Source organism: Equus przewalskii, chromosome 9, assembly GCF_037783145.1.
Source record: "Equus przewalskii isolate Varuska chromosome 9, EquPr2, whole genome shotgun sequence".
NCBI classification, from domain to species: domain Eukaryota; kingdom Metazoa; phylum Chordata; class Mammalia; order Perissodactyla; family Equidae; genus Equus; species Equus przewalskii.
In genome coordinates this window covers 37,824,556-37,838,018 of record NC_091839.1, presented here as the reverse complement: position 1 = coordinate 37,838,018, position 13,463 = coordinate 37,824,556, and positions in this window count along the sequence as shown.

Here is a 13,463-nt window from a genome sequence, read left to right as displayed (position 1 = left end):
TTGAAGAAACGAGAACATTTGAGTAACAAATAGGGGTGTATTGTGGACAAGGCAGTTCCAGAGGAAGTTGAGAGCCAAATGTGCAAAAAAAGAGGAGATTCCTAAAAATAACTATTAAAGTTTCAGTTACCCCTCCAAAATATATTTATTTAATGGAAGTAAAAGATAGGAGGAGGTAGATCCCGAATTCCTCCAACGTTACCTATTCCGTGTATACCATGAAAGAGAGATTTTGCTCTGTGGACATGCAGAATAACCATTGGCCTTCTGTGTCTCTCCAGCACTTCCCTACTCATTTTGCCTCAGCAAGGGATGCTTTAGGGAAGATGTATACATGCTTCCAAATGGATTTTTAAAAATTGTCTGTGGATCAGCTGGGCCGTTTTTCTGGTCTGTGTAGTTTAACTAACCTTGGCTGAACTCACTCTTGCCTGTGCAGTCAGCTGGCGGGTTGACTGGTGACTGATGATCTAGGATGGCCTCATGCACCTATGTGACAGATAGCTCTTTGCTGGTTAAGGAGACAGTGCTGACTAGATCACGTTTTCCTAATTCACCCTCAGACTAGCTCAGGCTTCTTCTTACTGAGACTACAAGATTCCCAGAGTGAGAAACGAAGGCAAGCCCCAATGCCCAAGTCCTTTTCAAGTCTCTATTTGCATCACAATCACTGTTGTCCCATTGGCCAAAGCAAGTCACCTGGCCAAGCCCAGAGTCAGTATGGGAGGGGACTACCTGGAGGTGGATACAAAGAGATGTGAACAAATTGGGGCCATTACTGCAACAATCTGCCACACCTGGTGAAAGATGATATAGTGATATTATCAAATTAATGAGTGCCTTTTGTTCCAACAGCTTTAATAAACTTTCTCAAATGAGGCTAATAGGAGAAACCATTGAATTGCAGAATGTAAAAAAAATTCATAGGAAACCTGGGCTTACCTTGTAAAATGGATTTTAACATTTAGTCTCAGCTTGATACGTATTGAATGCCTACTGAGTATAAGCCACTAGGCTTGATGGTAGGGATATAAAGATGACTAAGAAATTGTCCTTGCTGTCAAGGAATTTACATTGTACTAGGGCAGTTAGGCAAATCCAGGTCAGATTTGATAAATCCTCTCATTGAGATAAGAAACCAATTTGTTGAGAACTCTCAAGTGGTTGGAGATAAAAACATAAAATTCTCTGTTTTAATACTGCACCCCTCAACTGTCTCTGCCCAGCCTTCCTTTCCTGCTGTGTGCCTGCTTCCTGGAACACAGACTGGCCTGATTCTCTCTCTTGGTATCATCTTTAAGTTCAAAGAACAGTCCTGTGTGATGTTTACTATTCAGCCCTGTTCGTTTTAGAATAATCACCTGTCTGAGTTAAGGGTCTTCTCCTCCCAGTCCCCCAGTGCAGGCTTGAGCTCCAGTTCTAGCAACAGAAAGTGGAGGTGAGGACGGTCTGGTTCGGACACCTGCACCTTCCCTCCTCAGGGCTCTCACTCCTCTGGTGTGGGCAGAGGAGAAACTCTCTCATCACTCAACAGGGCAAGGCTATACTTCTCTCCTCGGTTGGTGGCAAACTGCTGTTTCAGTTGATGGTCTCTGGCCTTGATGGGGAAAGGAGAGGGGCTGAGGTGCCCCCTTTATCTTGTGCAACCTATAGGATGAATCAGCTGGTCCCTTTTGAGATTGGGCCACATCTTCCAGCCAACATCCAAGTGGTGGAATCCCACTACATTCCTTTATTACATGCGCACATTTGTCCCCCAACCCTTCCTCATCCTGTGGCAATCCCAGACAGACTACTTCAAATCTCATTTTCCCATAAATACCAACTTCTGGTCTTTAAGGCCACATAGAACCAGTTGTCTATGACTTTTAAGACTGCCAAAAAATGCCATTTGTGCCCCCTTCCACATAGCAATCCTTTACCATGCCATCTTTCCTTTCTCTCCCTCTTCCCCCATTTCGTTGTTACAGGGTCAGGATATTATGTTCAACCAGGAAACAAAATGCTAGTCTGCTTTTCCTATAAGCATTGCCAAATTTTAAGAGCGATTTTTTGAGGGCTCCATCTTCCTCTTCCTTCAGGAGGGGTGATATTCTGTCTTCATGAATATTGAACTCCTTACGAGGCCCCACCCCTTTTCCCAGACCTCCCTTAGAATCACTGGTGACCATGTCTGTGTTCAATCAGTCCTGGGATCTCTCACTACAAGCAGTGTGTGGTGTCTGCCTCAAAACCCTAATGATTCCCTGAATGGAGGATTTTTAGTACTTAGACCTTTTTTCCCCCAGGTATGGACTCTAGTTACAACAGGAACAATGAGAGACAATAGGAGCAGTGGAACAATAGGAGAAATTCCATCTTATAACAGACCTTGTCCTAGCGCTAGAGGAGCACAAGGGTACCCATGCTCTTTGCCTGGAGGTTGGAGAAGGCTTCACAGAGGAGGTGATGTTTCTGCAGTGACTTTCAAAGCCCAAGGATAGCTCACTTACGTTTAGACTCTTCTCAACCACAGCAAACCAACACTACGAAAAGAATAAGTCACTGGTTGTGATCTGAATGTAGGTGTCCCATTAGTGCATCCAAGGCAGCTGATTTTAGGACTTCATCATTCTTTCATATGTGCAGTCTTTCTTTCCTTTCATCCAAACTACTGTTCTCTTAATTGCCTTTTGTCTTAAGCTCTTTTTCCTTTTCTTAACCCCTTCCTCTCACCACATTTCCTCTGTAACTTCATTACATTCTACTTCCCTTTTCTTGTTTTTCTCCTGCTTTCTCATCCATTGGCTGAGACCCACCATTTTTACCGGGGACCTAGCTCAGCTCTAAGGAGGTGGCTTGCAGGGTTCAAGTGTCTGCTGACTCCCGAGGTAACTGGAGCGTGTGTGCCCTGAGATTTGTCTCTTAAAGTGAGATCACTTTGCTCTGAGAGGAGAGCAATTCAGCAAAGCCACTCTTCCCCTTTGTGCCCTGTTGAGGGGAGTTGTCTCCACTGTTCCCTATGCCGGTGTCAGCACGCTCCGTTCGAACACCTCCCGCTTCCTGTTCTATAAAGATGAGTGGGGAGTCAGATATAATCAATGAAATCCTTCCCCCAAGTAAACTTCTCCTACTGATTGAAGTGCTTACTTTTTATATACCCTTTGGAAGCCAAGCAAAGTATTACCTAGAAAGTGTGCTGCAGGGGCCGTTCTGGAGGCGTCTGAGGACAGTGTTCACAGGCTCAACAAGAATAACATTTTGGCTTCGGCCACTAGTCAGTAAGCTCTTTTGAGCCCAATTTTTATCTTCATTATATCCCAAGAACTGACCAAGTGTCTGGTACTTGGTATATGCTTAATCAACATTTCAATGAAAAATTTAAAATCCCAAATGAATTGATATGGATTGAATTCTTATTTGTATCTCTAGCTATGTTCTTTTTTTTTTTATCTGCTTTATCTCCCCAAATCTACCCCCATACATAGTTGTGTATCTTAGTTGTGGGTCCTTCCAGTTGTGACATGTGGGACGCCGCCTCAGTGTGACCTGATGAGCAGTGCCATGTCCACGCCCAGGATCCGAACCCTGGGCCGCCGCAGCGGAGCACGCGAACTTAACCACTCGGCCACGGGGCCGGCCCCTCTAGCTGTGTTCTTAATGGATGAGTTTGCCTGGGGCTGTGCAAATGGCTTGGAAAGTGGATTTCTGGCGTGGCCATTTTATCACCTTAGTCAGGAGGCAGGTTGCACCTAGACATGCACATCAGGGCCTCCTATTTCAAGACCAGAGTTGGGTCCAAACAAAGAAAAGCATCTCTGAATCAAATGTTTGCATCCTAATCAAGAGATTAAATTCTATGTATGGGCTCTCGGTTCATTCTGTATCCCTGAGTGATACAGACACAAACAAAAGAAAACGTGTATTTTAAAAAGGCTTTCATGCATCCACTAGTCCCCTTGCAAACTGGCTCCAGAGCCTATTACAGCAACTTCTGTGGCCTTGGGCAGGCCAGGAAATAGTTTTAATTTGCTCAGGCCCTAAATTATAGACTGCGCATTTGTGACTGTTTTGAACTAGTCAGCAAAGTCATAGTTTTCAACAGGTTTTAAAAGAGGTATTTTAGTTCACAGGTTAGAGTGTTTTAGATTATGTTGTTGCAAAATAAAACAAATTTAGGTTTTTCCTCCCCTGAGGAGTGATAAAATTGAGCAGTATCCAAGAAAAGTGAATAATTCTCATCCTGTATTAAATTGCTCATCAGAACACATAATTTTTCTTCTTCTCCTTTTTTTTTTTCTTGGCAACTATCAGTTGTAATAGGTACGCAAACTGGCCCAACGCAATCAAGAGTAGACAAGTGATCTTTGTGAGACGTATATTGGGCTGAATTCATCTCACAGGAACTGGAATCCTGTTGTAAGACATATGGTTTTAATTAAAATGCTGATAGATGTGCAATCAGAGTGAGCATTGATTAGACTGTAGCACTTTGAATTCAATAATTGAGTGCTATGTGCTAGGTCCTTCACGGCTGGCATTTAAACCCTTTGCTACACCAGTGTATAATGCACTTTGAAACCTTTTAAAATTTTGTTGCCGCTGAAATTCGTCTTTATGTTCTAACATCTTGTTTTTTTTAGTGCCCAGTAAGTGTTTGTTGCGTACATGCACAGACGTCTAGGTTTCCTTACCCATGCGTCAGAGGCTTGCTGCTCTGAAAATTATTCCTGCAATTCCAGGCCCTTCCACCGGGTGGACAAAGGCACTCCTGCAGGTTGGCTCACTCTAGGTGAGGGGACTGAGAAGGGACATCGCATAAAAACATGAGCAAGCACAGTTTTTACTTTTTGGAAAAATTAGACTAGTCATTAATATCTTCCCACAAATTAGATACGTTGGTAATAGATGAAATAAACATAGAGGAGACGTATGGCAAGGTTTTTTTTTTTAAGAATATTGCTATTTAGGCATAGTATGTTAACTCTTACTCAACTTGTACTATAACCACCAACTTTATTCTTCTTTTCCTCTCAAGATACTTTATAAATCAAGTACTAGCTTTGGCTTAACCACAAACAGGTTACTCTCAGATTATTCACAATCTGCTTTTAGCTTTAAAGTCAAAACTCCTCTAGCAATTTCCCCTGCTCGTTACCAGATCTGTTGCTTCCCAATTACTTATTTAAGGATGTTTCTCCCCTCAGCCTCTGCTTTCAGGTTTTGCTACTTTCTCTCTATCCATTCTCTCCTAAGGGAAACACCAGAGTTTTTGTTTCCAATAATACTCTAAACTTTCAAAACACTGTTAAAAATGATAGCCTTTGTTTGTTAAGCCTGAGAACTATGCCTTCTAAATATATTTTAAAGAGGAAAAATATCTCTGAATAAATGTTATTCTTTTCCATGTTATAATTCCCAAAGTGATTTCATTAAAGAATATTAATAGACTCTCTAGCATTATCTACTTGCTGTTTGCTTGTAGATTCTCCAAATCAGTGTTGGGTGGAATGAACGAGATGGCTTCACTTCCTTGTTCCTTGTATCAGGCATTAGCCCAGAATGTTATTCTGTACTATAATATGTCAAATGAAAGAGCTCTTCCCATGGGTCCCAGGATGAACAAGTCGCTATATCTCTGAGCCTTAATTTTAAATTTTTTGCTTAGTCTAAGTTCCCACAATGTTTCAGATAGTACATTAGGTTCTGGGGATACAGTGATGCACAAGACAAAGTCCAGGCTCTCATGGAACTTACAGTCTCGTGGAAAAGAAATAGTGGAAAAATGGGAATAGTAATGTCCACCTCACAGTGAAGTTTTCAGGATTAAAATGAGATAAAATTATAAAAGTGCTTTGTAAACTCTATAACATTAATTTAATACTAGATATTATATTAAATTGCATGGGATTTTTTTTTGTTTTTGGTGAGGAAGATTGGCCCTGAGCTAACATGTGTTGCCATCTTTTATTTTCCTCCACAAAGCCCCAGCACATCGTTGTATATCCTAGTTGTAAGTCCTTCTAGTTCTTGTGTGTGGGATGCTGCCACAGCATGGCTTGATGAGCGGTGTGTAGGTCCACGTCCAGGACCCGAACCAGCCAACCTCAGGCCACCGAAGTGGAGCGTGGGAACTTCATGACTATGCCACCAGGTCAGCCCCATAAATTGCATGGTAGTTTTAAGAATCCAGTGAGAGGGAATGTGAGTATATATATTATACGCTTATTTTAAAGTTGGAACTGAGCCTTAGAGCAGTGATATGACCTACCCCAGGTCAGGTCATATGCTGTATAATTTAATTAAACCTTACACATTGTATTAAATTGCTTGATATTTTTTAAAAATCCAGTGAGGGAGGAGTGTAAGTATGCATATTATACACCTATTTCGTAGATGAAACTGAGCTTTCAAGAGATGATACAGTCTGCCCAAGGTCATACTGCTTGAAGTGGTACCCCTGGCTTTGAGCCTAGGTTTGCTAGCTTCTAGATTCATGCTTTCTCACATCCTCTAAGCATTTAAGATTCTCTAGCCTGTTCTATTAATCTGTACTGGATCCTTAAACTTGGATACACTCCCTCCTTGTTTGTGTCTTCGTGCCCCATGTACTTGGTGGAGTGGACCCAGCAGTCCGTCCAGAGGCTCCTCTGACAGAAGCAGTGAGCACTGCCCATACTTAGTAGGTGTTCAGTTTGCACTTTCGCAAGTGGATACAATGGTTTTATAGTCCAAATCAGGTTCACGGAGTAAAACTCACTTGCTGTTCTTCATATTTCAAAATGGTGAGAGCAGTTTTGGAGCACCTGCTGTGTGCTGAACTCTGGGTTAGGTGCTTTTGAGAGGATACAAAAGAAACGATAAGACTGGGTCTCTGCTTCAAGGAGCACAGAGGCAGGGTCTTCCCTAGGCTCCCTGCAGGGACTGCTCACACGGGAAATGCCTCAGGGAAAAACTCACCATTTACTCTGGGGAAATCACAGCACCAGACCCTGTGGAACTTTCGTGACACCATTTACACTAAGATCTGGATCAAGCTCCTTTAGAGAAAACAAACAAACAAATGCCAAAGCAACAAAAATAATAAACAAATAAAAATGTGGCAGTGGGGCATAGGGTGTGTGTGTTTGTGTGTGTGTGTGTGTGTAGTTAATCCCGCCTTGTCTGGTAAGGGCCTGTCTCAAGGAGAATTTGACCCAAGCTGGCTTCTAAGTCTCCCTGGAGACAGAAAGGGGATTCAAATTTCTCAGGTTCCAATTTTCAACAAACGGAGTTCTTTTCAATGTCTGTAACTACCTCTCACATAAGAACTTTGAGCCCATGTTTTGCTTCTGTTTATTCATTTGCAAATATTTATAGATCATCTACTATGTGCAACAGGTAAAAAGGGTGTAGAAAATAGTCATGGTTCCTGCCCTCCTGGGACTTCTTAAGAACATCTTTCTGTATCAACAATACTTTTTTAAAAGACTCTTTTCTAGATATTGCTTTCCTACATTAATACATTAACTAAGGGAAAGATAGCAAGGACTATTATTTTTAATTGCCCTATTCATTCATATGATGGCCACCAATGCAGAATATAAATGATTTTCTTTATTTGTTTGGACCTCAGATGCAGAGAACATATTAAAATAATATGATTTCCTATTTTTTTCCAGGAATGTGACAAATATCTTGATAGATCTTCTCATGTTAAACTTTGAATTCCTAGAATTATTTTTAATATCCTGTTGGATTTAGTCACCTAATATTTTATTTAGAATTCTTACACCTAAGTTCACGAGTAATTGCACTATATTTTCCATAATTTCTCTTCTTGATTTGTTTTATTTTGTTTTGGGATACATTTCATACTAGTTTCATAAGGCAAATCAGTCCGATTTCCTTTTTTTGTAATAACATACAAAATAGGGATTTTCCGTTTCTTAAAAGTTCAATAGAACTTATATTTTAAACTAATTGGGCTTGGCTCTACTAGAGTTGGGAAAGGAAACAATTATTTTAATAATTTTATATCTGTAGAGATGGTTGGTCTATTCAATTTTTTAAATTTCTTCTTGTGCCAATTACGACATTTTATATTTTTTCAGAAATGTATCTCATTTTGTCTGGGCTTTCATATTTATTAGCATATAGTCTTTCATAACGTTCTCTTGTGATTTTAAAAATCTCTATTTATGATTACCTCCCTTTTAAACTATACATTTATTTATTTACAGCTTTTTTCTATTGCAATTGGTCAGTCTTATCAGAATTTGTCTTATTGCTCTTTATAAGAACCAGTTTTAGGTGCCGGCCTGGTGGCGCAGTGATTAAGTGTGCACATTCCGCTTTGGTGGCCCAGGGTCCACTGGCCTGGATCCCGGGTGTGGACGTGGCACAGCTCATCAAGCCACGCTGTGACAGGGGTCCCACATATAAAGTAGAGGAAGATGGGCACAGATGTTAGCTCAGGGCCAGTCTTCCTCAGAAAAAAGAGGAGGATTGGCGGCAGATGTTAGCTCAGGGCTGATCTTCTCCAAAAAAAAAAAAAAAAAGAACAGTTTTTGTTTTATTAATCTTTCGTTGTTGGTTATTTCATTGATTACTATTATTTCCTGTTTATGTTCTTCCTTCTTGTTTTTTGGGGGAGGAACATGGCTTTTGGGGGGATAACTTAGTCGATTGGTTTTTTTAGCTTCTGTATTGAAGCATAAGCTTATTGTTTTCAGTCTTATTTTATGATGAAAACATTCGAATGTTTAAATTTCCTGTCTGTTTCTCACAAGTTTTGATATGTAGTGCTTTCTTATCTTTCAGTTCTCTGTATTTCATATTTTCCTTGAAATGTCCTTTCTAACCTAAATTTATGTTGTAGTATTTTTTCTAACTTTCTAGATTATTTTAGTGATCCCTTGTTATCTATTTCTAATTTTTTTGCATTAGTGTCAAAGAATATAGTCTGTACGAACTGTCTGAACTCAATTCTGCATAATCTATTCATATTTCCTTGTACAATTTTGTGAATGTTTTATTCTCAAAAAGAATGTTTGTTTATTAGTCATTTAACTTATTGATAATGCTACACATGTCTTATATTTTCTTTATTTGCTTTATCTGAGAGGTGTGCTAAACCTCCAAATCTCTAGATTATTAAGTAATTTATTTTCATAGTTCTGTCTCTTAATACATATATACATATATATGTTTGCTATCTTTTGTATTTTGTAGGCATATTTTATATTACTGATTTACTTTTATTTTCCTAGTACATAATATCTTCTTTTATACCATATGATGTGTATCATCTTGAACTCTACTTTTTTATATTAAAATAACAAAGCTTTTTTTAAGCTAATATTGACCATTACCATTTATCATATTTGCTATGGTATTAGGAATTTCTCTATCTCATTTTTTTAATATATCAAGCCATCTTTTCTGTTTTATTTACCTTTTTTTCTGTATCCTAATGTACTTTTTGATGAGTTTTAAAAAATGAATATATGTATATAGCAACGACACCAATTAAGATATAGAACATTTCTTTCACCCTAGGAAGTTCTCATACCCCTTTGCAGTCATCCATTTCCTACCCAGCCACCACCCCTGCTGTCCTCAGCAAACTCTGATCTGATTTATATCACTGTAGGTGGTTTTGCCTGTTCTAGAAATTCATGTAAATAGAATCATCTATTCCATTCTCTTACGCCAGCTTCTTTCTGCTCACTATAATGTTTTTGAGGTCCACCCTGTGGACATGTATTGTCCATTCTTTGACTGTATTCTAAAGAGGAAAATTGTTGCCTCCTGAGGATGCATTTAATTTTTTTTGAAACAGCTGAGATTCAATCAGAGTCAAACATACTAAATACTAAAGTGGGCGATGAACTGGTCAAATATGTGTTTGGAGGACGGCACATTTTTGGATCAAATATGTTCTAAGTGGAACACGATATAGAAAGAGAACATAGATTTTAGAATAGACAGACCTGGGTTTTGATCTTAGCTCAGCTGCATGATCTGGATGACCCAAGGCAAGTCGCTTATCCTCTCTAACCCTGGGATAACGATACATAAGGGCAACGATATTTTTATGTTAAATGAAATAATATTTGGAAAGAACTTGACACATAGTTGGTGTTAAAATGGTATTATGTTGAATTAATGCAATTAATATTATATTTAATGCTTATATGTTTCTTAAAGTTTTTAAGATCGCATTTTATTACTTTCAAGATTCATGGTCACTAAAAGTAGATTGTAAACTATTTCCAAATAACAGACCTTGAGAAATTGGTAGTTTGGAATTAGCATATTAATTTCCTATGTATAATGGGGTATTTCTAAAATACTGAAACTACACAATTTATTCTAGAAAGTAGTTAAATATTTTAAAACTAGTGCCTGTGCTATTAATTTGCTGAGCAGATCCTCTCCCCATATATTTACAGTGTTAATTCTCAGCCTTGTCTCTGTCCAAACGATTGCTGACGAAGGTGTAGTAAATCATTTAGCTTTTACCACTTTGCTCAGTTGAACTGTCCACCTGGGACCGCTTTTTCATTTGTTGTAGAAACTGATGGTTCTTTCTTGGCAAAGGAGTTATTCAAAAAAAATACTTGAGAACACTGTTGGAGATTGTTTCTACGTGATACCAGAAATTTGACTGGTTTTTCTCGATCTCAGTACACTTACTCCTTTCCCCTCAGACTCCCACTCCTGTCAAATGACTGGTTGCTTTGTTATAAATAAAATAATAATAGTGATAATAACAATGGTTGACATTTGTTGAGCTCCTCCTATGGGCCAGTCATTATTCAAAGAGTACTGCACAGACATCATTTCATTTAATTGCTGAAAAACCCTGTGCAGCAGGTACTACCAGTGTCCCTATTTTCTAGAAGAAACAACCAAAGCATAGGAAGAGGCAATCATTTATCCAAGGTCAGACAATTTGTATCAGAACCTAGATTTATAACAACAATAACTAACATTTATTGAGAGTTTCACTACATGCCAGGCTCTGTGTATTCCATATGTTAACTTAGTTTGATCATCCCAACAGCCCCACGACACAGGTGCTACCGTTTAACAAATGATGAGATTTCAGCAGAGTGGGGTGAGGTAACCTGCTTACATCACACAGCTGGTAAGTGAAGGAGCTGGCATCCGGCTGGCTCCAGAGCCTTTGCTGTATCACCCCTTAAACTTATCTCTCAACCAGACAAAAGTATTTACCAAGCACTAAGTGTGTGCACAGTATTCTGGGGACCAGAGAAGGAACACAGCTTTGTTTTCTTTATTCGATGAACTTACTGACCTATCAGAGAAGGAAAATGAAGACAAATGAAACCATGACAGGAGAGGGAGAGAGCTGAAGTCTTACTTCCAGAAACTAGAAGAAAGGGTTTAGAGGAGGAGAGGTGGATACGGACTGGATGATTCTGTGACATCTCAATGAACCAGGTGTGGCTGGGGCTGGCCCTTGAAGCACTGTGAGTGATGAAGAAGGAGGAGAGGGAACATTCTGGAATGTAGAATAACCTATGAACTCTTCATAAACAATCTGTTTCTAATTTTAGGGTTAAAACTCATTTATCTTGGCATTTTTCCTCATTAGAGGAAAAAAAAACAGCCTTTCAATATCTTGCTCTATAGTCCTTTCTAGTAAGATTAAATTAACTCCATAGAGTTTTTCAAAAATCTTCCAGTTCTTCATTCCATCAGAGTAAAAATGTTTAATGTCCTATGACATTAACTAGAAAAGCTAATTTCCTTTGCCTTTAATTTTGGCCATACTTTCCTTTACATAAATAATGACAGGAAGAATAAAAATTCCTTGTGACACTTCAAATGTAAATTTGATTAAAATGACATCTCTTTATGCACACAGTACATTTATATGTTTTGGATCAAAGACTTTTTTTGGCAGAATGAAAGAGAGTTAGCAGGTCAGTTTAATGGAGAGTCATCTATTTTTAAAAGTATATAACAGAAGATGGTTTTTCTTTTAATAACATCTAACTGGAAGATAAATTAATTTAATGATAGATTCACTCAGCTGGTCAAAACTGAACTAATGGTATTAGTCCTCAAACCTGTTCCTTCTCCTGGGCTCCCCATCCAGGTAGTTGCACCTCCGTTTGGCATCTCCTGAAGCTGAACCGAGCCCTCCTCCCTCACTCTCTACACCCATCGACCAGTGGGGCTTGTTGAGTTTCTCAGGTTATCTCATAAATATCTCTCGACTGCCTATAGGGGCCTGATGGGTCAAATAAAACAGGCAGAGGGGATGTGGCCAGTAAGGAGGGCACAGCTGCCCAAGGAGGAGAGCCTGGGCTCCTTACTGCCAGCAAAGTGCTGTGATCAGGGAGTGTGGCTCCATACTACAGATCTTGGATTTCTAAAGTGGAGTTGGAAATTTAGATTATATGTGAGGTCCCCGGATTTTAAAATGCTGGCGATGAATTCAGGCAACACGAACATTCATTGCATAGTTCCAACCAAACACTGATGACAAGGTTGGATTTGCAAGCTGTCAGTTTGGGACATTTTTTCTAACGCTACCCTTGTTCTCCATCTCACGGCTCCTGTTCCAATTTAGGTCTGTGCTGCCTTTCTTCTAAAATACTACAGCAGCTTCCTCACTGTTCTCCTTGACTTCTGTCTTGCTCCACTAAATCATCCTTCATCCCCGCTCCTGAGTGGGATTTTTAAAACACAAAGCCTGAAAAAGACTGAAAAAGAGGACCAGTGAGAAGGAAACCCCAGCAACTGCAGTGTCATGCAAGGCTCTGGCACAAAATGTTTCGGGTAGGGTGGAGGGATGAAGTACATCCAATACCATCTAGAGGCTCAGGAAAGAGAAACTGAGGTTGGTGTCGACAAGATGTAGTTGATTTGTGACCTTGATAAATGCAATTTCAGTGAAAAGTTAGGAATGAAAGGCCAAATGGAGGGGATTAAGGAAAGAACAAGAGAGGAGCAAGCTGGGCTGTGCTGAGAAAAAAATATTTGATTTTTTGAAAAATATTTAAGTATAAAACACATTCATAAACTCTCTCCCATCTACTGTCAAAACATCTCGCTGTTCACACAAATCTGTATGTAGGAGTTTGTCATTATTTATCCCAAACTTGATTTACTCAATATTTCACTTTTACAAAACTTGGATGTTGGTATACCCAGCCTTGTACATCACACATCCTAGATCATTTCCAAAAGAAGTGACAACAAAAGCTTAAGACAGGAAGATAGTTTTGAAGCATTTTTACTTATTTTGCTCAGAACAATACATGAGGAATTATCAGTACACAAACTTTAGAAAGACAGTTTTATTAAATGTATTTCATGCTTAAACTTAAGTAATAATCTTTTTTTGTCATTCTGATATTGTTTCCAGTTTATCTTTATTCTAGTTTCTCTGTTCTTTTCTTGGCAGCGCTGTTTATATGGTGAGATACAGACACAGCGTGCCCTTTGCCCCTCCAACCAGATAG